General features: G+C 39.3%; 1 pseudogene; it reads left to right on the top strand.

The window, feature by feature from the left end:
• Window positions 1-456: 456 nt before the first annotated feature.
• On the top strand, window positions 457-9,893 carry LOC110222471 (protein DBF4 homolog A pseudogene; annotated as a pseudogene).
• The last annotated feature ends 14,157 nt before the right edge of the window (window positions 9,894-24,050 follow it).

The raw sequence follows: 24,050 nt of genomic DNA, 5'->3' as shown, positions 1-24,050 counted from the left end.
CCGCCTTTACTCCCATCAACAATTTATAACTCTATGAAGCATCCTTCCAACTCATCAGTGCCAAAGCTTCTCAAAACCTGTTATTTTGTACCTTTGTGCTGGTTTCCCTATCCTCACCCCAAATTACTTCTCTCATCACTCAAATTGCTTCAGTAGATAAACTTTAAAGATATTCTTGAAAAGCAAACATCTTGCTTTGAGCGCTGCCTCAAAGAGCTGGCTTCACAATTAGTATTTTAAAACCAAGCATTTATTTTCAAAACCATTTGATTGCTAAACCTCCTTGTGCAAAGTTGTGCTTTGCTTCCTCACTGCAATCTAAAAGTCTTTGAAAATGGGAAGAGAAAATATGCATGTGAATCCAACAGTACAGAAATACAAGCCAATAAGAGAGATTTGTCCCACAATAAATCATCTGCCTTTAAAATGTCATCTCCTCTAAGCTAATTTTATCCGATGTCTTCTGATGTGTTCCATGGAGATCAAAGACAAAACAGCTTTGTCATTTGCACGGTGATTTGGTTTTCCATGACAGTGCCAAGTAGGTCTAGAATTGTTAGCTAGTCGAGCAAAGAAAGAGGTGATATCATCCACGGATTTCACAGAATCCAAAAAAATCACTGCCAAGTATTCTTTTTTTAGATGCCACTTTCCTCTTCAGCCTTGCCCCTCTACCATCATGAATATTGTTATTTTATCCCAGAGAATTATTCTCATTTCTGTATTTATTTTTCCCAAAGGATCACAATATTAGAAGACTCTACCAAAAATCATAATACCTAGCATTTGTATAGCACTTTATTGGTTTGCAAGATACTTTACAACTATTATCTTATTTTGTCCTTATAATAACTCTGGGAGGTAGATTTATCCTCTTCACTATACAGATGAAGAAATTGAGGCAGGCAACCTCAGCATCCTGAGAATAATAGAAATTACATTAAAAGTTATGGTTCATCTCAGGTCTTCCTGACTTCAAGTCTATCCACTGTGCCACTGGGCTGCTCTGGGAGATGATAAGGTGCTATGGATGTGAAATGTTGCATGCACTTTCAGATGCTATCATTGTATGCAACCCCTGCCCCAAAGCCCATTGATATGGGACTCTTTCCTTATTGATGGAGATGAAAGCCCTGCCCTAGGTGAGTTGGTTAGAGCTGAGAGTACTTCAGCTCCAGGGCAGTTCCCTTCAAGTTGCCTTTGGGGACCTCATTAAGCTGTGAGTCTCCTTTCAGGACTCTTCAACGCGAGGTCTTTTCAGGGACTCATCAAGCTTTAACTCTCTTTCGTGACTCTACTTCAGGAGCTTCCAGCTTCAGGAGAAAAGATGGAAGGAGCCAATCCCACTTCAGGTTGCAAAAGACTCTAGGAAGACATGAGTGGAGCTGTCAGTCTCCATCAGGTCTCTACCCCCAGTTTGCTACACTTGAGACTTTGGGTAGTTTACTGTTGGGTGAGATCCAGGACCCCCCTCTTTGTTTGATTGTGCTGAATTATGCTCCCAATGTGAAAAAGCTCCTTCATATAAAGAGCTCCTTTATATTGTCTGCTATACATTTCAATATGAATACCTTCTCTGATTTCTGTTTCTCCCTATGATTTGGATAAAGAGGCTTCTTTGCTATTCACTACATATGTATTCATTGTGGAGCTGATATTAAGTGGCGAAGGGATCAAACCTTGGATATAGAGGTTGGAGTCTTCCTTCTTCCAAAAAAATGAGAATTAGCTCAACCCGATCATATCTCCTAGATGAACAATACTTAAGGGAGTAGATAGACATAATTCTAGCCTGGTATCCTCTCTCTCTGAGGAGGTCAAAGTATTCTCCTCCCCAACTTCCTTCCTCCCTCCTGGCAGGAACAAAAATCCCTCTTGGAGAACAGTGGACAGAGAAGAGGCTAGAGATGTCCATTCTGCCTCCCTTTTTTTTGAACCATACAATGACAGCCTTCCTCTTGCTACAGGAAGACCCTACTATACATAGAGTGCCCTCTGTCTCTCACTACATGTAAAGTTAGTTTTAACTTAACTGTTTACTTTGTCACAAAAGACCTCTCACACAATGACAGTAATCTGCAAATGTTTGTAATGAAAAAGCAAAACATCAATAAAACTTTAAAAGATGACCTTTAAAAAGTTATGATTCACCTCTCAGTTTCCCTGAAAAGTATGAGATACTCCATGCACAGTATGAATTAGGTTAGGGCAGGTTATTTATTCTAAATAGAAACTAATAGTAATCCTAGAAGAAGCACAGTATGCACTGGCAGAACAATTTAAAGGGATTCAATGACAACTTAAAACTATGGCTGAAATCTGCTGGGGGATGTGTATTGTCAGTCTCCAGTCCATAAGCATTTATTAAGTGCCTACTATGTGCCAGGTAATCTCATAAAGCTCACAATCTAATGAGAGAGACAACATGCAAACCACTATGTATAAACAAGACATACACAGGATAAATTAGAGACGATCTCAGAGAGAAGGCGCTAAGATTAAGGAAGACTGGAAAAGATTTCTTGCAAAAAGTGGGACTTTAGCTGAACCTGAAGGAAGCCAGGGAAGCCAGGGGGTGGAGATGAGGAGAGAGAGTGTCCCGGGCATGAGACGCAGCCAGTAAAAATGCTCAGAATTAGGAGATGGAGTACCTTGTGCAAGGAACAGCAAGGAGGTCAGTGTCACAGTGTATGGGGGGGGAGTAAGGTGTAAAAAGACTGGAAGGGTAGGAAGGTTCCAGGTTTTGAAAGGCTTTAAAAGCCAAACAGAGGATTTTATATTTGATCCTAAAGGTAAAGGAACCCACTAGAGTTAGCTGAACGGAGGGCAGGGGAGGGAGTGGGGAATGGGGGTTGGTGTCTAGTAAGAACACAACATTTACTAAAATAAAATAAAATAAAAAATAGGGCAGGTAGGTGGCACACTGGATAAAGTGCCACAAATCTGGCCTCAGTCATTTCCTAGCTGTGTGACCCTGGACTAGTCACTTAACCTTTTGCCTCAGTTTCCTTATCTGTAAAAATAAGCTGGAGAAGGAAATGGCAAACCACTCCTGTATGTTTGCTGAGAAAACCCCAAATGGGGTCACAAAGAGTCAAACATGACTGAATAACAATTCAATAAAATTCTTGATTTACTGCCTCAAAAAATAAAGTGAGGAAACAAAGTCATTAGATCAAAATATGATGAGTTGGAACTAGATTATGTTCTTAGTTTATAATATGAAACCCCTTGGGCTAAAGGTAAAAGAGAAGCATTGCTAAGAGGGGGAAAAAAACTACTTTATTTCTTATATTGTCTTAGCATAGGCCCCCAAAATGAACCTTCTCCTTGGTACCTTGACAATTGGATGAAGTATTTTGCACCAGCATAATTCTCACATTTGTTCTAAAATTGATTGTAAATGCCTTGATTTTGTTTATTAGATTATTGTGCTGAAGATTAATAAATGACTTGCTGAAATCTAGGCCCCATTACCTCCACCTGTTCTGCTGTCATCTATTATGCTTTTCAACTACTGCCACCACCACCCCTTTCCAAAAGCAATCAGATTTGTCTGAGAAGATTTATCCCTTAGAAACCTCTTTTGACAGCCACTTCATTTGCCACACTTCCCTCCTTGCATTTTATTTCCTGATTCTGTTTTTGGTGTTGTTTTTTTTTTTTTTGGAAAAAGAAAACACAGCCATAACCAGAGCTGTGAGGACTTTAGAAAAACAAGCCTGAAAGGGGACCCTTTACCATGGGGAAGGGAAGATTTGTTCTAGCTGAAGATGTTATCAAGCTACAAAAATTCATTATCAAGCCCTGAAAGCCCCTGAAAAGCCAGTCTTCCCAGAAAGGATTGCTCTTTACATAAGTGCTCCAGGCTTCCACTTTATCACCACTAACATTTGGCTTGTGAAATACAACTGAATGGATTATACTAATCTGGGCTTGTTGGGAATAAGAAACTCACATTCTTATAAATCTACATATTTTGTGTCTCTATTTTACCTGCACTGGTAAATGAGAGTTGAGGACACTTCATCTGAAGGACATATTTATGTTTTCAGGAAAATGTCTTAATTGAGAGTGTTGACAGGGACCAAGAATGCATACTATGTTTCTTGGTCTTGTATCTTAAACAAACTAGCTATTCATTTCACAGTCTTCTGTTTCACCAAAGGAATTAGGTTGTTGCAATATCAATGATCCACTTTCATTAAAGAGGACTTCTTAAAAGCCTTATGTTTCACATACAAGTACATGCTAGTAGGGAGCATGGAGCTAGATGAAAAGCCATTTGCTAGGTCTGGACCACGTTGGGCTTGGGAAAGAAAGATTAGGGAATTCTTCTTATGGTCACTGACTTAAAATGTTCAGTGAAATATGAAAATGAAGAAAGAGAGGGTTAAGAAAATGCCCAAGGACTTTGGCTGAATATCAAATGGCTGTTTGACCTGATTCATCACATAATTTACATTCTTGGCTGAATACCAAATGGCTGTTTGACCTTATTCATCACATAATTTACATCATCTTTTGCAATTTAGGCAGTAGATGATGTTGGAGCTAAGTTTTGAACATCAAGGATTCTGAAAGGGAAAGGTAAGGCAGATGAGTATTCTAGGCATAAGCAGATGGCTAGGTATGAAGACAAGAGATGTAATGTCATGTGCCTGGAAAAGCAAATAAGCCAGTATGGTCAGATTGCAGAGTGTGAAAAATGGCATAATTTTTTTTTAGGTACTTGGGGTAAAGTGACATGCCCAGGGTCACACAGCTAGTAAGTATCATGTTTGTTCTGAGGCCAGATTTGAACTCAGGTCCTCCTGACTTCAGGGCCGGTGCTCTATCCACTGTGCCACCTAGCTGCACCCATAATTTTTCTAAAGTATTAAATGACAACTTGAAACTATGGTTAAAATCTGCTGAGAGATTAGTAACTGTTAGTGAACAGTCAAGAAGTATTTGTTAAGCACCTACTATGTGCCAGGTTGGGATGGATGGGTATCCAAGGTGGGACAAGAGACTCTCCAAGAGATAAGGGACAAGCACCTTTGGTATGAGGGCTTGCCAAGCCTTTTTCAGGGCTACTTACACCTTTTGTGTCCACTTGGCACTCAACCCTCACCTGTGCCTCCAAGAAGCTGTAGTATGTCCAGTGCCCATGCCCCAGTAAACTGTCCACAGATGGATTAAACCAGGTTGAGGGTAACAGACCACAAACTCAAACTGGGTGACTTAGGGGGCTGTCTACCCCAAGCCTGTGAAGACTTCCCCCAGTGGAACGGATGGATGAGAACAATTTATTCCAGTGGCCATGAAGGCAGCTGAAGTTGGAGCTGTGGATCACTTAGGAGCTTGGTCAGACGTCAAAGATGCCAAGGTCATCTGCCATATCCTGGACCATTCCCAGTCATCTTGACTCTTGTCTTGCTGCTGGACTTCAATGTCTCAGGAAGAAAGAATGAAGCTGACAACTGCGCAACTCTGTGTCACTTAAATCCAATTCACCCACCAGTCAAGACATCACCCTGGGATGTCACTGGTCCTCTTCAAAAGGAAGGACAAACAACAACAACAATGTGGCAGGTAATCTCATGGAGCTCACAGTCTAATGAGAGACACAACAAACAAACCACTATGTAAAAACAAGACATACACTGGATAAATTAGAGACAATCTCACAGAGAAGACACTAAGATTAAGGAAGACTGGAAAAGAAAGGAAGGGGCCAGGGTCTATAGAAGTTCACATGGAAACAGCATTGTTTATATTTTATCTTATAGACAATAAAGAGCCACTGGAGTTTACTGAGCAGCAGTGATATACCCTGTTTTGCACCAATGTCATAGCTTTTTCATTTGATTACCCTGAGATGAGCCTCACTGTTATGTGAGGCCAATGGAGGGAATGTCATCACAGTATTTAAGGGGGATTGTGGATTTAAGGAAGACTTCTTAAGAATGTGGCATTTGAATTGGACCTACTTCAGTTACCTGGGGGAGTGTACAACCCTAGCCCAGGGATCAAGGAAAGAGAAATAAGGGAGAAGGAAGAGAAATAGCTGAACTGACTCACCTGTCCTTTATACTCTTCATCTCCCTGCTCATATCTTAGCTGGTGGACAAAGAAGTAGGGAGTAAACACTTGTTTTGACTCTGCTTCATATTCATATTGAGAAACTGCAGAGAATGGAGACAATATCTCTCACATATACACATACACACTCCCCACTTACATACTTACTACTTCTCCCCACTTACACAGCAACCACCCAGACCTGAACTACCTTTGTAATTTTACACTCTTCATAATTTGGCCCATTCCTGTATTTTCAATCTGCATTACTCTCCTTGTATTCACACACATCACTCCAACTTCCGTCTCCATGCCTTTCACTGGCTGTCCTACCCCACTGGGAAGGCACTCGCTCCTCAACACTCCTTCTTGGAAATCCTGACTCCAAGTCTAGTGCTTTCTCCAGCATACCACACTGTTTTTCAAAGAATGGGATCAAGACTTTCAGAGGATAAGAAGGCATTAATAGCCTGTGATCTGCCTTAATGAGAAAGTACCCATATTGATTAGATCATGAATCTACTGAAATATTTACATAAATCTAGTATTTATTTTTCTCTTACAGGGAAAATACTTTATTATTTATTATTCATTAATATTGTTTGAACCTAACTTTATCTGGCTAGAAATTGTCTAACCCAAAGTTTACCACAAAGTTCAGGCTAACCTCAGAAATTGTATAGGAAAGATGGAGATGGCTATAAGGAATGCTTGGATCCCACCCAGTGCTTGTTTTGGGTTCACTCAGGTCTTGTATTGGGTATACCCAAAACTTGTGTTTTGTCTTTGCCCCAATTTTATTGAACATTTATGCTTACCTGCTGATACATATATCAAGAAAACTATCTTCTTGCAGCTGGTGCTCTTGCTTAAACTCTGCATGATGTATATATACATATGTATACATACACAAAAAATCAAAAGGAGGGAGCCACACTGTTTCCTGATTCTGTCCTTTTGTTGAGCCAACTGTAAAATTCTTTCTAAATTTTTTTGTTTGGGAGTTTGTTCTCAACCAACACTTTTTTCATTTGGAGAAGAGAGTTGGGAAAGAAAGAGAAAGGACTAAAATCAATAGGAAAGGAAGAAAGAAAGGAAGGAAAGAAGGGGAGAGAGAGAGAGAGAGAGAAAGGAAGGAAGGAAGATAAAAGAAAGAAGAGTAATTGAAGAATTATTTTTAAAGCACAGAAAATAACAAAAGGAAACATGGGCAAGCAAGATGTCTTTTAAAGTTACATTTTGACACTCACCAGTAGATAAGCCATCAAAGGATATGAACAAATAGTTCTCTTTCTTTTTTTTTTTTTGGCTACGCAGTGGGGTTAAGTGACTTGCCCAGGGTCACACAGCTAACACGTGTTATGTGTCTGAGGCCGCATTTGAACTCAGGTCCTCCTGAATCCAAGGCCAGTGCTATATCCATTGTGCCACCTAGCTGCCCCTAACAAATAGTTCTCAAAAGAAGAATTGTAAACTATTTATCGTATTTAAAATGTTCAAAATCATTAATAATAAGAGAAATGCAAATCAAAATAACCCTAAGTTCTTACTTCACAGCCAGCAAGCTGTCAAAGATGATGAAAAATGAGAAGTCAAATATTTGGAGGGATTGTGTAAAGACAGGCACACTAATGTGTTGTTGATAGAACTGTGAATTAGTATAACCATTCTGGAAGGGAATTTAGAATTGTGTAACTTAAGTGACTAAAATGCACATGGTCTTTGATCTAGAGATTCCATTACTAAGCCTCAAGGAGGCCATAAAAAAAAAAAGTGTTCCTCTACACCAAAATATTTATAGCAGCACTTTGGAGAGGTAGCAAAGACAATAAATATCCATTGATTTGGAAATAGCTAAACAAATTGTGGTACATGAATATAATGCAATATTACTGTCCCATAAGAACTGGCAAGTGTGGCTTCCAGCCCCGGCAGTTGGCCGGCTAGAGCAGCAGACCAGGGAACCGGCCCCAGCATGTGGACCGCAGGGTCTGCACCATGAGGATCCGCAGCAAAGGCCCAAAGAATTGAAGAATTTCTCAGCAAAGATATGTTGCCTAATTTCAAATAAAAAGGAAGCAAAATATGCTCAGACAACGGGGTGTTTTTCTCCTGTCCCAAGTCCAGAATCAACATAAACAGGAGGAAATAATTCACCTCATCCTAGCTGTGATGGAAGCTCATTAAAGACTCCAGATTCAGTATGTATCAGCAAAGTCAAATTATCAGCTGAAAATGCTATCAAGAAACATGAATGCATCCCTTCAAATAGTATCCTGTCAAATGCTTTATCCCGGGGAGTGAAAATTCTTCACATTGATGATATTAAATACCATATTGAACAAAGAAAAGAATTGTATCTGATCTAGAAATAACAAGCACATCAGTAAGAGAGGTGTGAAAATGATTAGATATTCAGAAACCAAAACCAGGAAGGCTCAAAAAGCCGTTTGTAAAGGTGGAAGATTTAAGTCACCATTACAGACCATTTTACCTTCAGCTGTCCAATATACCTTTTATAAACTATTCCGTTCCTAAGCCCTGCAGTCCTTTGGATTTAACACAAGCTAAACAAAGGAACCGAGCGGGCTGAGAAGCCGACTAAGGGCGCTGCCGGCCCTCGCAGTCCAGCCCAGACCAGAGAACAAAGACTACTGGGAGTACGGGTCCCAGGGACGCGTTGTGCTGCAAGCCCATCTTCTAAGTGAACGACACAGAAACTGCGCAAAGTACTCAGTATCAAGTTGTTGATGAAATCATATACAAGTTGGTGTATGACTTTGTAGAATGCAAAAGCAATATATCCAGAAGAGTACAATGCAGTACCGGATCTTTTGCTCCTATCATTGGAAATACTTTTAAAAGGAATGAACCTGAAAAACAACTGGAATTGCACTGTGTTTACCCGAATGACTCTCCAGCAAATAGTACCAAACAGGTGATGAAACACCATTTCCAGTATCAAGAAAGCAAGGATCCTTCACAGCAGCTTGCCTTCAGTTCAGAGCCCATGAACTCATTTGCTTCATGCAGTCCATGTCCTTACAGCTCAACAAGCAAACTCAGAGAACATTTGGATTGTGGGAAATCTTATAGAATACCAGTGAAGAAGGACATTAAGCTGGATTTCGTACAGCTACCTCTGAATGAAGATATGCAGGGACATACTTTTGAAGTTTCTGACCACAAAGGAACTATCAATCAAAAAGACCTAGAAGAACTAAAAATAGAATGCTGCTATATATCCTAGAGACATTTATGAGGGTTTCTGATTTTGACAAAACAGACAAAAATGTGTCTCAGCTAAATGAAAAGTCAGATAGCAGGTTTTTTCCAGATACCCGTCAGAAGGAAAAAGGCACTAGTTCCCCACATGGTAACGGTTCTAAGTCTTAGAGTCATTAGCAATTTCCCAGAACAACTACTGGTCAAGCCAAGATAACATCCCATAGTCATCCTGATGAAAAGCCCAAAGAAGCAGACGTGGAAAGTACAGATAGGTTGCCTTCAGGGAAGCTGCACCGAAAAGTAAAAAGAGTATTTGGAAGAACAAAAAAAAAAAAAAAGGAAGTCAGAAGAAGGTGGAATTACATTTGAAGAACAAAGCAGAATTTCTTGCAACCAAAGAGGACAGTATGTGTAGTTCACCAATACAGTCTTTAGTGGAATTATTTCAAACCAATGAAGACAGTTCCGAATTTCTGGGTCTTACAAGCTATTCTGAAAACCACAGTTCACATGACAGTTAGAGGTTTGGGAGGAAGAAAGTGGGAATGTCCATGTTTCTCTCTTCTCTGTCTTCAACCTCCACATTTACTGGGTTTTAAAAGTTTTTTGTTTTTGTTTTTGTTGTTAATTTGTATTTTTCACAAATGGCAAGGATTGTATTCCTGAAAATATATATATGTAAAAATTCTTGTTTTACTATTTGTGTGTCATCTGTACATTTTAATAACCAAATGTAAATATTGAGAATAAAGATGATTATTAGTATTTTCTTTAGAAAAAAAAAGAATTGGCAAATGTGAATGAAAAGTATGGAAAGACTTACAGGAAATGATGCAAAGTGAAGTAGAGCCATGAAAATAATATATACGATGACCACAAGAATATAAAGAATAACAACCAAAAAATAACAAAAATGCTGCAAAATTACAAAGAAAAAGGATATGACAAGACATTTCTCACTATTCCTTTTCAGAGGTGGGAGTAGGGTGGTCCTCTGCTTCCTCATTTTCTTTTTCTTTAGTTTTTTGTTATAAGGGATGGTTCTTTTGGAAGAAGAGGGGAAGGGCATAGGGTCAAATCTAGATAGTAAAAACAACTGTAGTAATAAATCTATTTTAAAAATTAAAAGAAAGTTACAGGTTAAAATTATTATATACTTAGAAAAGCAAGCTCTATTTAATGGCAATTTGTGGTTTTATTGTACATTATCTTCTTTATATAAAGAAATGCTCGTTTTACTTCATGTTTGTTAAGTTTAGAATTTTAAAAATAAATTTTTTTAATGAAACAACAACCCTCTGCCATGCCTGGATCACACTCTCTCCTTATCTCTTGCCTGTTGGAATTCTTTTTTTTTTCCTTCAAGACCCAGCTCCTTGTGCATAAATCCTTTTCTAATCTCTCCAGATGAAAATCATACATCTCTCCTCATATTTCTTATATGGCATGCTGTAGAGATCCCTTCATTGTCTTTGCTGATCTTACCTTCCATCATGGTTATGTGTCTGCATTTCATGTCTTCTACCCTACCCCCCCCCATAAGATTATAGATCAGGAATTGTGCTGTTTTCCATCTTTGTGTCTCCAGGCTAGCACAAATGCCACACAAATTTAATAAATATTTACTGATTTGACTTGAGCTGAGTTATTCTCTGGTCCCTGTCCATGGACATCCTTCTATAATTATATTATATATATATATATATATATATATATATATATATATATATATAATATATAATATATATATCTCCATAAACTGTGCTCAAAAAACCAACTACTGTAACTTCACTGTCATTATTCCTCTTGAAGTAGTTAACAAAAGTATCCTTCTATCCCCATAGCTCTAATTAATTCAGCAAATTGCTTAGTGTCCATTTGAAATTGTCATTTATATAAATGATGAATTTTGCAAGTTTGAACATAGTAAATTGACCTACAAAGACTTGATTTCTGTTGTCAGAAACATTATTTTAAAAAAGTCAATTTGGCAAGTTTACAAATATCCCTAGAAATGAAGTAAAAGTGCATGATTTTTCCTAACACCAAGCCTTTTAGACTGGGCTTTCTAGGTTTCAAGTTGCTCTCAGTTTTGGGTGGTTAATGTCTTTATCAGTAACAGCTTGCTCTATGTTGACTGGTGTCCTAGCATTCCTGTGGCATTCACTGAATGAGAGATTAGCCAGTAGCTATTTGATTCCCTGTTTCTAGAGCAAGTTTAACCCCAAATGACCAGTACTGCTAGAAATTAATGCCTATAAAACCTGAATGCCATTGCTGCAGATTCCAGGCCAAAGTTTTACTTTCAACTCCCAAACATTCTACAAGGTACAGTAAGTGCTTTATAATAGGTTCTCTTTTGGATTGTTCCTAGTTAATATCAGAGACTTAGATTCCCGTGGGTCAGGATTTCTCATTCCAAATCTTCAGCCAGACATCTAGGCAAAATCAGTCCATCAGTAAGAAACCTAAGGCTGCCTTTGAATTCGTCCCCCTAAACTCAGACAGTAAGTCAGGGCAGATGGGTTCGACTCATCATTAGGTGGCCAATCACTGAACTCACCCATTAGCTTGGAAAAGGCATCCGGGTGATATAGTGTCCATAATACTTAGAGTTGGGAATACCTGGGTTCAAATCCTGCCACAGACTAGCTGTGTGACCCTGACCAAGTTATTCAACCTCTCAGTCTCAATTTCCTTATCCAAACGGATACAATAATAGTGCCTACTTTACAGGGTTTTTGTGAGGAGAAAAAGATATTTGTAAACTGTTTTGCACGTTGTAAAACACTACACAAATACTAGCTGTTATGAAATGGGTAGGATCTCATAGCATGAAACATCTGTTGTGTAGGTCTCATTTAATTCGGCTATAAAACGAGGGGATTGAACTAGATGGCTTCTGAGGGTCCTTTGCAACTCCACATTTTATGATCAAAAGGTCTCCAAGTTCCCCTCCAGCTCCAAAGTCATGATCATATGACCTTTCTGAGGGAAAAGATTAGAATTTAGAATTAGAATTTACAGGGTCTGAGGGTGGTTTCTAGGTCAAAATAATACCATGGTGGATAAACTTAGCTGGCTATTCCTCCCTAAGACCCAATTCTCAAAACTATGACCCATTATCAACTTTTCCCCACCCCTTAGGATTTAGAAATACAGCGAATTAAACAAGCCTCATCATGTTTTTAAATGACTTCAGAAATTCAACCAGTACTGTGAAGTAGGGCAGCTAGGTGACACAGTGGATAGAGTAGTGGGCCTGCAGTTAGGGAGACCTGAGTTCAAATCTGGCCTCAGACACTCACTAGCAGTGTTACCCTGGACAAGTAAATCAGTTAACCCTGTTTGCCTCAGTTTCCTCATCTATAAAATGAGCTGGAGAAGGAAATGGCAAACCACTCCAGTATCTCTGCCAAGAAAACCCTAAATGGGGTCACAAAGAGTTGGATACAACTGAACAAGAACTGTGAAGTCACTTCAAACAAAAATACCCCTCTCCTCAGAAAGAGCTGAACCCAGACAGGGAGGGCATGATCAAATACAAGGTTCAATCCAATGAATAGCTACTTCATGGTATTCAGATTAGAATCTGGGTCTCGTGACTTCCAGCCTAATGTTCTTTATTTTTAAGTGCTTTCAGAAAGGAACTTTCTGGGGCAAGCTGGCAAATGCCTTCAACATGCTAGAGCATATTTAGAGAATGGGACTCCCGGACAAGAAGATACGGCTGCCTGAGAAAGGGAAGCTGGTACCCCAAGGCTAGACCAGGCAACCTGATGAGCATGTGGATCTGAGCTATGAAGAGCCAAGGGGGATTTTTCAGAGAAACGAGTTCTGAGAAAGAAAATGGAGAAGGCGGCTCTGTCACGGAGAGAGGCTTGAACAAACAGTCTAGAAGACACTATAGCAGGGGTTCTCAACCTTTTTAATGTTATGGACTCCTTTGTCAGTGTGGGGAAGTTTATGAGCCTTACCTCAGGAAAAAAAAATTTTTTAATGTCTCAAATAAAAGACATAGGATTGCAAAGGAAACTCATTTTATTTAAAACAAAAACCATTTTTTTAAAAGGAAGAAAAAATGTTTATGGACCTCTACTTAAGAATACCTGTTCTAGAGTGTGCTAGGACATGGAATAATTACACACTAATAGAAGGTAGAAGAGAAAGTGACCAGTGTGCAAGAGCAAGGAACAGTGAGAATGAGAATCCCCCAACAGGGAAATCAATCTCAGACAGGAAAATCTCATGAGGCTTCAACAGAAGATTGTTGGTGTTCTTGAAAAAGGTTTGGGTCAAAACAGACTAGGGCAAGCTTCTTAATCCATGTGAGATCCAAAGTGTGGATCAGCCTAATAGTCAATGTGGTCCATCTGGGCTAGACTCTACCCTAGAAATATCTTATGAGTTCCTATTGCTGTCAAGAAGCCATGCAAGGGAGTGTTCTGTGTTAGTGTTTCTGTGGGAAGGTGGGCTCAGAGAGCGCTACCAGTCATAATTCATAGCTCTACCAAAGGTAGGTACTACTAATGGTATATTAGGAAGACTACTGATAATGGAGGTACAGTGCTTTAGGTTCAGTCTTTTTCCAGTCACATCCAACTCTTCATGACCCCATTTTTAGGGTCTTCTTGGCAAAGATACTTAAGTGGCTTGCCATTTCCTTCTCTAACTCATTTTACAAATGAGGAAACTGAGGCAAACAGGGTGAAGTGACTTGTGCAAGATCACAGAGCCAATAAGTATCTGACGTAAGATTTGAACTCATGAAGAGGAGTCTTCCTGATTCCAAGTCCAGTGCTCTATTTTCTGAGTCAAAGGACTTGAGTTCAAATCCCATCATTATTATTTACTACCTGCAGGATCCTGGGCCAATCACTTATCTTCCCTCACGTTTGGTGTTCTCAACTGGAAAATGAGGGGATTGGCTTAAATAACCTCTGAAAACACTTCCAGTTCCACATTTAGGAGTCCAGGATTCCCCAGTTCACTGGGACTCTGGGAGCAAAGGAGCAGGGACAAGAAGTTACCTAGAAAAACATCAATGGGGGCAGCTAGGTGGCGCAGTGGATGGAGCACTGGCCTGGAAGTCAGGAGGACCTGAGTTTAAATTCAGCCTCAGACCAAACACTTGACACTTACTAGTTGTATGACCCTGGACAAGTCACTTAACCCCAATTGCCTAAAAAAAAACCCACCAATGTCTAAAAAGTTGACCAGCAGGCTGGGCTGCTTGCTACATACATGAAGTCTCTTTCAGAAGCTTTTCTTATCCCTGTAGAAGTAAGCACAACAGACAACCTCAGCTTCTAACATATTTGAAGAGCATCAGTGCCATAGCAAGTGAAAAACCTAATTAAGAACTTCCCACGAGCACAGCCCTGGTTGATTCTGCCCCTTCAGCAGAATGCATAGCTATCAACCTGAAGTTGATTGTGGGGGCTGGAGAAGCCCTAGGAACTAGAGAATTTCCCCAGGCAGCAAAGGGTCATTGATATAGTAGTAGATGAGACCTTAGAAACCATCTGGCCCAACCCCCTCATTTTACAGATGAGGAAGCTAAGGTCAAATGAGGTTAGGTGATTTGCCCGAGGTCACATAAGTATAAGTGGCAGAGCAAAGATTTGAACTAAGGTTCCACAGCTCCAAGTTTGGGGTCCTTTACACTATAGTCCAGTGCCTCCCTAAATATCTAGGGCTCCCCAAGGAGCTGAGAGGTGTTGGCCTGAGCCTAGGGATAAAGGAATGAGCAAGGACTGGGGCGGGGGGGGGGAGCAAGAAGAAAGGGATCGTTAATATTTCAAACCTGTCCCAAGCTCACTAAGTATATGAGACTCTACCTGAATTGTCCCCATCTATCCCCACCTCAAACTACACTCATATTTCAGTAAAGAACATCTATACACTTAAATTGACTGTGGGTGCTGACTGGTGCTGACTGTGGGTGCTGACAGAAGGGGTAGGGGGCACCATCAGAAAAGAATAAATAGGTAAAAACTGAAAATAAATCAATGTGGCTTCTAGAGGAGAAACCTTACCCCTTGTCCACAGTAGGAAGAAAGAAGGAAACAAACATCTGTTAAACACTAACTATATGCCAGGCTCTCATTTAATCCCCACAATCCTGTGAGGTAGATATTATTGTCCCCATTTTTTCATTTGAGGAAACTGAGGCATATAGATTTGCCCAGGGTCAGATTTCTGACTCCAGACCAGTGCACTATCATCTAGCAGCTGTAGTAGCAGAAAGTTACTCGAAACTAGAAGGGTTGGGAGATTTTTCTTCTTAGAGATTGTCCCAACACCTCAAGCCAAACTAAATCAAGTACTCCTCTTTGTGTAAAGTGTGTGTGTTTCCATGTAGGTTATATTTGTCCATGTGGTTTCAATACCATGTGGTATCAATGCAAGAAGCATTGATAGATATGATATGAAGTCTGGATGGCCTCTAATGAAAAGAGAACTCATATCACTTCCAGCATGCTAGCCAGTAAGGGAGGGAGGGAGCAGTGAGCAGCCCTAGGAGTGTGCTGGTCCTAGATGTTCCTTCCTCCAGTCTCTGAAAAGGGTACCAGACTAGAACCATATTTACCTGTCCCCTAAATGTTTCTGGGTCTAGGGCATGATTTTGGTTCAAAACAAAAAGCAACTTCTCTGATCACTAGCCCTTAGCTTGTATTGGCCAATCTGACCCCTTCCCACCAGATGCTCATTACACAAAAGACCATCACAAATAGTGAATAGCACATAAGCCCATTTCTCTAAACAATACAGCAAATAGAAATCAGAGAAGCTGTACAGAGTAGAAAATACCAGAAGATACACAAAGCAAATAAGCTCTTTGCTAGGAGTGAATTAAGAATTCATCTCAAACCAAGAGACACTCTAACCTCACCCAAGAGGAAATTCTGTGAAGTCTCTAAGGAGGTAAACTGGAAATTAAGGACAGGTTGAGAAGCCAACTTCTCCTTTATGCCTGTAGCTTCTCTCTCTATGCACTTGTTTGGAGTGAGTCCAAAAGACTGTCTGGAGTCCTTCCTATCCTCCCAAAGAAAAAAATGCCTCTTCTCTCCAAAGTTCTCTCACCAACTCTATCCTCACACAGGCAGCCGTGGATCAACATTTTTCTCCCCCAGTCTAGAGACATGCAAGGGCCTAGGTGGAGAACTAGGTTACATCTGTTATAATCCTTGGCTTGTTTCCAAAATTGAGACACTCTGAAGAAGTCTTGTTGAATATCTTAATAACCTCCTAACTGGCCTCTTTACTTCAAGTCTCTCCTTCCTCCAGGTCATTCTCGGTTCTGCAAGATGCCAAAATAATCTTTCTAAGGCCCAGGTCTCATCATGTCATAACCCTGTTCCAAAAATGTTCAGCAGCTCCTTTAAAGTCCAAACTTCTCAGCCTGGCATTGAAAGCCCTCCACAACTGGACTCCAACCTACATTTCCAAATGTATTCTGCATTTCTTCCCTTTGTACACTCTATCTTCCAGCCATGCTGTGCTACTAAGTGTCCCCTACAATCCACACCTGCCACTGTATATTCGCAAAAGCCATACCCCACACCTGGAATATACTGTCCTCACTTCTACTTCTCTAAACCTTTGGATCCTTCAAGGTTCAGCTCAGGGGCCACCTCCCTGCGAAGCCTTCCCTGATCCCCTAAGTGTTTGTGCTCTTCCCTTCTCAAATTACTTTCTAGTTATTTAGACGTGCATGTCTCTCTCAATAAAATGTCAGTCCCTCTGTGTCAGCAAGTATTTAATGTTGGTCTCCGTATCTCTAGAGCCTACCATAGTGCCTTTGCATATTGTAGGTCCTTAATACTGTTCCTTGAATTAAATTGAATTTAAGTATGATTACAATGTTGTAATTGTTGGTGACAGCAACAAGGAAGAGAATGTCACACCACTTACCTTGAGGTCTCCCCCATTGCTTCCAAATGTGCAACAACAACCACTGTACTCCAGCAGAAAATTGATGAGGTTTTTTTTTAAGTGGGAGCAAAGGAATGAGATGAGAACAAAACAAATACACAGTAGAATGACTTGGAGAAGCAAGCCCAACTGCTTTTATGTCCAAAGTGTTAGGGATCTGTCATTAAAAATAAGTATCAGGCTTAAGAAATGCTTGGAAAATAGTATCAGTAAAAGAAATAGAGATTTGACATGTTCAACTCTGCCTACAGGAACCATCTGGAGCAGACAATTTTCTACCAACCCATAGGATTAGATAAAACCGAGTACCTTGAAATGATAATCAGTGACTATGGGTTGGTCTGCAATAAAAAGAAGGCTTTCTTTAAATTTTCTTCCAATTTCCCTTCACTCCTTTCCCTTGTAGTCTGAGAGACAATTTTTTTTCTTCCTTCATGATTGTTTTCCATTTCACTGTTGGAAGAAGTAGAAATGGGAAAAAGAAAAGCCCAACTGTGCCCCAGTGATGACAGATTTGTTCCCTGACGATCACTTGCTATCCAACTTTTAATTTAGGAATTTCAGTTGGGCTGTATTCAGTATAGGTCTTTTGTTATTGTATTTATGATTTTTTTTCTTTAAAACGCACTACCTTAAATGTGTGTGTGTGTATGTATGTATGTGTGTGTGTGTGTGTGTGTGTGTGTAACACATATATTCTGTTTCATCTAAAAGTCATTCATTGGGATCAAAATCCTGTAATGGAAAGGAGGGCAGTGAGGCAGCACAGCAAATAGAGTGCCTGGCCTGGCGTCAGAAAGATTCATCTTCCTGAGTTCAAATCTGGCCTCAGACACTTATTAACTGTGTGACCCTGGGCAAGTCATTTAACCCTGTCTGCCTCAGTTTCCTCATCTGTAAAATGAGCTGGAGAAGGAGATGGCAAACCACTCCAGTGTCTTTGCCAAGAAAACCCCTTTATAAGGTCATGAAGTCAGTCACAACTGAACAACAACAATGGAAAAGAGGCAGTATGGTATAGTAGGTGGTGTATAGGACATAGGGTCAGGACACCTGGGTTCCAGTTCCAGGGCTGCCACTAAGTCTACTATCTTTAACAAACTGCAGAATCAATTAGAAGCACATAATTTAGAACTGGAATGAGACAGAGAGAACAACCTGGTCCAGTCCCCTAATGAGAAACTTAGGTGACTTTTCTAAGGTCATATAGATCATAAATAAAAGAGCTGAGATTTGAACCGAAGATCACAAGATCATAGATTTAGAGATGAAAAGGACCTCAAAGGCCATCTAGTCCAATCTTCCCATTTTTTAGATGAGCAACTTGAGGTCCAAGATGCCTCAAATGCTCTGCCCAAGGTCATTCGTGGAGATAGTGTCAGAAGCAGGATTTGAACACAGAGTTTTTTACTTTACTTGAGCCTTGCCTCTTTGTAAAATGAAGGATACTGGAAAATAACCTGAAGTAGGAGGGGGAAGGTTGTGATGTATTATGACAGCACTAAAGAAAAATCCAAACTGTCCTACCAACTCCCCACAAAAGTACTACTCTGGTGCCTCATCATGGTGTGGAAGGGACCTTGGGTTTGCGAAACCAAGGGACAGTGAAACGTATCTGAAGCAGGTGTTTTGTATTTCAGAGGTATAGCACTTTACAATGAAATTGAAATTCATCATATTAGATTCAGCTCACTGTTTAGCATTACTGTCATTCAGCACGTTAGGGCTTTCTTAGATTTGCGGCATCTGCACATTTGACCAGCATACCACCTAAGTTATCCCTTCCACATCACAGGGGGGTTAAAAGCATGGTACCCCCATGACCTAGAAAATTCACATAAAAATTCCACCCCCATGCCAGGAAAGAAGTCTGAATTATTATGGTATTAAAAGATAAAATTAAAAGATAAGATATATTATACATACTATTCATATATTTTATGCATTTCGAGTTTCTAAACTTTTTTTGTGTTGTCTGCTGGCTTTCATGTGTTGTCTGCAACTTCCACAAAACTCCCACAAAATTCCCATTTAATTTCTTATGCCGACACGCATTATGTTGAAACCACAATGGGGAAAGCCTCGATGTAGAAGAGATAACTGCATTCCTTTATCCAAGTCATCGACAAAAATGTTAAACAGGACAGGACCAGTCCAATTCCAAAGATGCTGCAAGGGGGACCTCCTGCCTTGCTGCCACTGAGCCATTAACAGCTGCAACTCCCAACCGGATCTGAATCTATCTGATGCATTATGATCTAATCTGTATCTCTCCATCTTCTCTGCAGGAATAATATCAGATACTTTTATCAAAAGCTTTGCTAAAACCTTGGTAAACTATCCAGAGCTCATCTATAGTGCCCTCATATACTAGTTTTCATAAGGCAGTATAAAAAAAAAAAGGAAATATAGTTAAATGCAACTTGAAACTTTGTTTGAAACCAAATCTGTGTGTATGTACATATGCTAGCTCCCTAGGAATTTCTTCCTGTGAGAGAGCTTTGGATCGGATCATTGGATTTCAAATAAAATAAAATAAAAAATTATAAATTATCCTTTTTTTCCTTCAAAATAACCTACATTCTAAGGAGGAAATTTTACTCCTGGAAATGCCTCCCACTCACAGCAATAGAAGAAAACAGGCCCCTGATTGTTTTTAAAAGTTACCTAATCACGATTGCCTCCCTCTGTTACCAAAAACTCTCATACACTGACTACTGCTGGACTTCTAGGAGCTGAGGAAGGATGCTAAACGTCTGCAGCTTGGTGTCACGCAGGCAAAAATGTCAATAGGTGGGAGAAACCTACCCGGAATTATTATGTGAAATATTTCACCTGCTGATGACAAACTGAGGGGAGGAGAGGGAAGATTAGAACAAGAAATCTAGATGATAGAGTGATTGACACCTTGGGCTAACCTCCAGCGACAAGGAGGCATCATGGCACCCTGAAAACTCTCTAACTCTGCAGTTAGAAGACAGGATTCAAGTCCTGCCTCAGGTTTCTTACTACCTCTGAGATCTCAGGGCACTCATTTACCCTCTCTTGACCTCAATTTCCTCATTTACCAAATGAGGGCAATGGATTATTAGCTGGCCTCTCAGATTCTTTTCAGTTCTGAGGCAATAATCTTTTGTTCAAATACAGAAACAGGATTAAAAAAAAAAAACAACTAACAATTAACCTACACGGATCTGGAGTCACAAAGACCTAAGCTGAAATCTGACCTCTGACACTTGCCAGCTGTGTGACCATGGGTGAGTCACTTAACGCTGGTGGCCTCCATTTCTTTCTCTTTTTTTAATACATATTCCTCCCCCCAATTACATGTTAAAAACAATTTTTAACATTTTTAAAGCTTTGAGTTCCAAATTCTATCCCTCCTTCCCTCCTTCCCCTTCCCCTTGACCCTTGCCCCAGATAATAAGTAATCAGATATAGGTTACACATGTGTAATCATGTAAAACATTTCTACATGAGTCATTTTGTACAAGAAGACTCAAAAGAAAAAGAAAGAAAGAGAAAACTAGCATACTTCAGTCTGTGTTTAAACAATGTCAGTTCTTTCTCGGGAGGCAGACAGTCCACTTCATCGTTAGCCCTTTGGGATTGTCTTGGATCATAGCATTGCTGAGAATAGCTAAGTCTTTCACAGTTCTTCAAAGAACAAAATTGATGTGTACAATGCCCTCCTTGTTCTGTTCACTTCACTTTTCATCAGTTCATGTAAGTCTTTCCAGGTTTTTCTGAAATCATCCTGCTTGTCATTTCTTATACCACAATAATATTCCATTACAATCATTTACCACACCTTGTTTAGCCATTCCCCAATTGATGGGGGTTCCCTCAATTTGTTTCAGTTTCTTCATTTGTCAAACAAGCTGGAGAAGGAAATGGCAAGCCACTCCAGAATCTTTGCCAAGAAAACCTCATGGACAGTACTGGTCCATGGGGTCACAAAGAGTTGAACACAACTGAACATGGGCCAGACCCCCTGGTACGCACTAGAGATATAAAGAAAACAAGGAAAGAGTTGACCCTGCTCTCAAGGCATTTACATTCTATTAATTGAGGCATATGCATAAAATTATATATAAATAATAAATGCAAGAAAAAGGAAAGGGTAAGGGCCCAGCAGCTTGAGAAATCATGAAAGGCCTCCAGTAGAATGTGGTATTTAAGTTGGAGTTTGAAGGTAATTAGAGATTCTCAGAGAGGGAGGAAATATTCCTAGTATCAGAGAGAGCCTGTACAAAGGTGGGATATAGAACGTCGTGTGTGAGGAAAAGGAAGAAAATCAGTTCATCAAAACCTCGGAGTATGGCATAATATACAATAAGTCTGAAAAAGTCAATTGCAGCCAAATTGTGAAGGGCTTTAAATAGCAAACGCAGGAGTTTGTATTTGATCCTAGAAGAAATAAGGAACCACTAGAGTTTATGGACTAGAGAGTGGCATGGTCAGGCCTGTGCTTTAGGATATCAGTTTTGCAGTGGTGTGAAGGATGCTGGAGAGGGCAGAAACTTTAGGCAGGCAGGCCAATTAGAAGGCTAGTGCAATAGTTCAGGAAAGATGTTTTAAGGGCCTGAGCTAGCCTGATGAACTTATGAGTAGAAAGGAAGGAATAGAGGAAAGATTGTAGAGGTAAAATGAATTAACCAATCAACCAGCATTTATTAAGCAAATACTACATACCAGGCACCATACAAAGTACTGAAGGTACAAAGAAAAAGCAAAAAATATTCTCTGCCCTCATGGAGTATTAGGAGCTATTTTGCACGGCTGTATGCTAATAAATTTGGCAATCTTAGTGAAATAGATGAATATTTACAAAAAAATATAAATTGCCCAGATTAACAGAAGAGGAAATAAAATATTTAGATAACCCCATTTCAGAAAAAGAAATTGAACAAGCCATCAATGAATTCCCTAAGAAAAAATTTCCAGGGCCAGATGGATTTACAAATGAATTCTATCAAACATTTAAAGAACAATTAATTCCAATACTACATAAACTATTTGGGGAAATAGGCAAAGAAGGAGTCCTACCAAATTCTTTTTATGATACAAAGATGGTGCTGATACCTAAACTGGGAAGAGCCAAAACAAAGGAAGAAAATCATAGACCAATTTCCCTAATGAATATAGATGCAAAATTTTAAATAAAATATTAGCAAAGATATTACAGCAACTTATCTCGAGGACAATATACTATGACCAGGTAGAATTTATACCAGGAACGCAGGGCTGGTTCAATATTAGGAAAACTTTCAGCATAGGGGCAGCTAGGTAGCACGGTGGATAGAGCTCCAGCCTTGGAGTCAGAGGGACCTGAGTTCAAATCTGGCCTCAGACACTTGACACTTACTAGCTATGTGACCCTGGGCAAGTCACTAAACCCCTACTGCCTCCCCCCAAAAAAAAAACCTATCAGCATAATTGACCATATCAACAACAAAACTAACAGAAATCGTATGATTATCTCAATAGATGTAGAAAAAGCTTCTGACAAAATACAACACCCTTTCCTATTAAAAACACTATAGAACATAGGAATAACTGGAATCTTCCCTAAAATGATAATTAGCATCTATCTAAAACCATAAGCAAGCATTATTTGCAGTGGAGATAAACTAGAAGCATTTCCAATAGGGTACAACAAGGGTGTCTGTTATCACCACCGATATTCAATATTGTACTGGAAATGTTAGCTTTAGCAATAAGAGATGAAAAAGAAATTGAAGGAATTAGAACGGGCAAAGAAGAAACAAAGCTATCACTCTTTGCAGATTATGTGATAGTAAACTTAGAGAATCCTAGAAAATCAAGTGAAAAACTACTTGAAATAATAAACAAATTCAGCAAAGTTGCAGGATATAAAATAAACCCACATAAATCATAGGCATTTCTATATATTACTAACAAAACCCAACAGCAAGAGGTAGAAAGAGAAATTCTATTTTAAATTACTAAAGACATTATAAAATATTTGGGAGTCTACTTGCCAAAACAAACCCAGGAATTAGATGAACACAATTATAAAACACTTTTCACCCAAATAAAGTCAGGTCGAAATAATTGGAAAAACATCAGTTGCTCATGGGTAGGCCTAGCTAATAAAATAAAAATGACAATTCTATCTGAATTAATTTACTTATTCAGTTCCATACCAATCAAACTACCAAAAATTATCTTATAGAGCTAGAAAAATAATAATAATAAAATTCATCTGGAAGAACAAAAGGTCCAGAATATCAAGGGAATTAATGAAAAGAAGTGCAAGGGAACATGGCTTAGCCGTACTAGATCTTAAATTGTATTACTAAGAAATAGAGTAGTGGATCAGTGAAATAAGTTACTTACACAACAAACAATAGTCAATGACTATAGTAATCTACTGTTTATAAACCCAAAGACTCCAGCTTCTGGGATAAGAATTCACTTATTTACAAAAACTGCTGGGAAAACTGGAAAACAGCATGGCATAGACCAACATCTTATATCGCATACCAACATAAAGTCAAAATGGGTACACAATTTAGATAAAAAGGCTCATACTATAAGCATACTAGGAGAGCAAGGAATAGTTAACCTATCAGATTAATGGAGAAGGGAGGAATTTATGACCAAAATTAGAAGGGAAGCAGAAAGCTGGGAAACAATTTTTACAACCATATCTCTGATAAAGTTCTTTCTAAAATATATACAGAACTGTATATTTATAAGAATACAAGTCATTCTCCAATTGATAAATGGTCAAAGGACATAAACAGGCAGTTTCCAGATGAAGAAATTAAAGCTATCTATAGTCATATGAA

This window comes from Phascolarctos cinereus, unplaced genomic scaffold (assembly GCF_003287225.1).
Source record: "Phascolarctos cinereus isolate Bilbo 61053 unplaced genomic scaffold, phaCin_HiC Scaffold_726;HRSCAF=1367, whole genome shotgun sequence".
NCBI classification, from domain to species: Eukaryota; Metazoa; Chordata; class Mammalia; order Diprotodontia; family Phascolarctidae; genus Phascolarctos; species Phascolarctos cinereus.
Note: the sequence above shows the minus strand (reverse complement) of the source record. Positions and strands in the feature narration are given on the sequence as shown.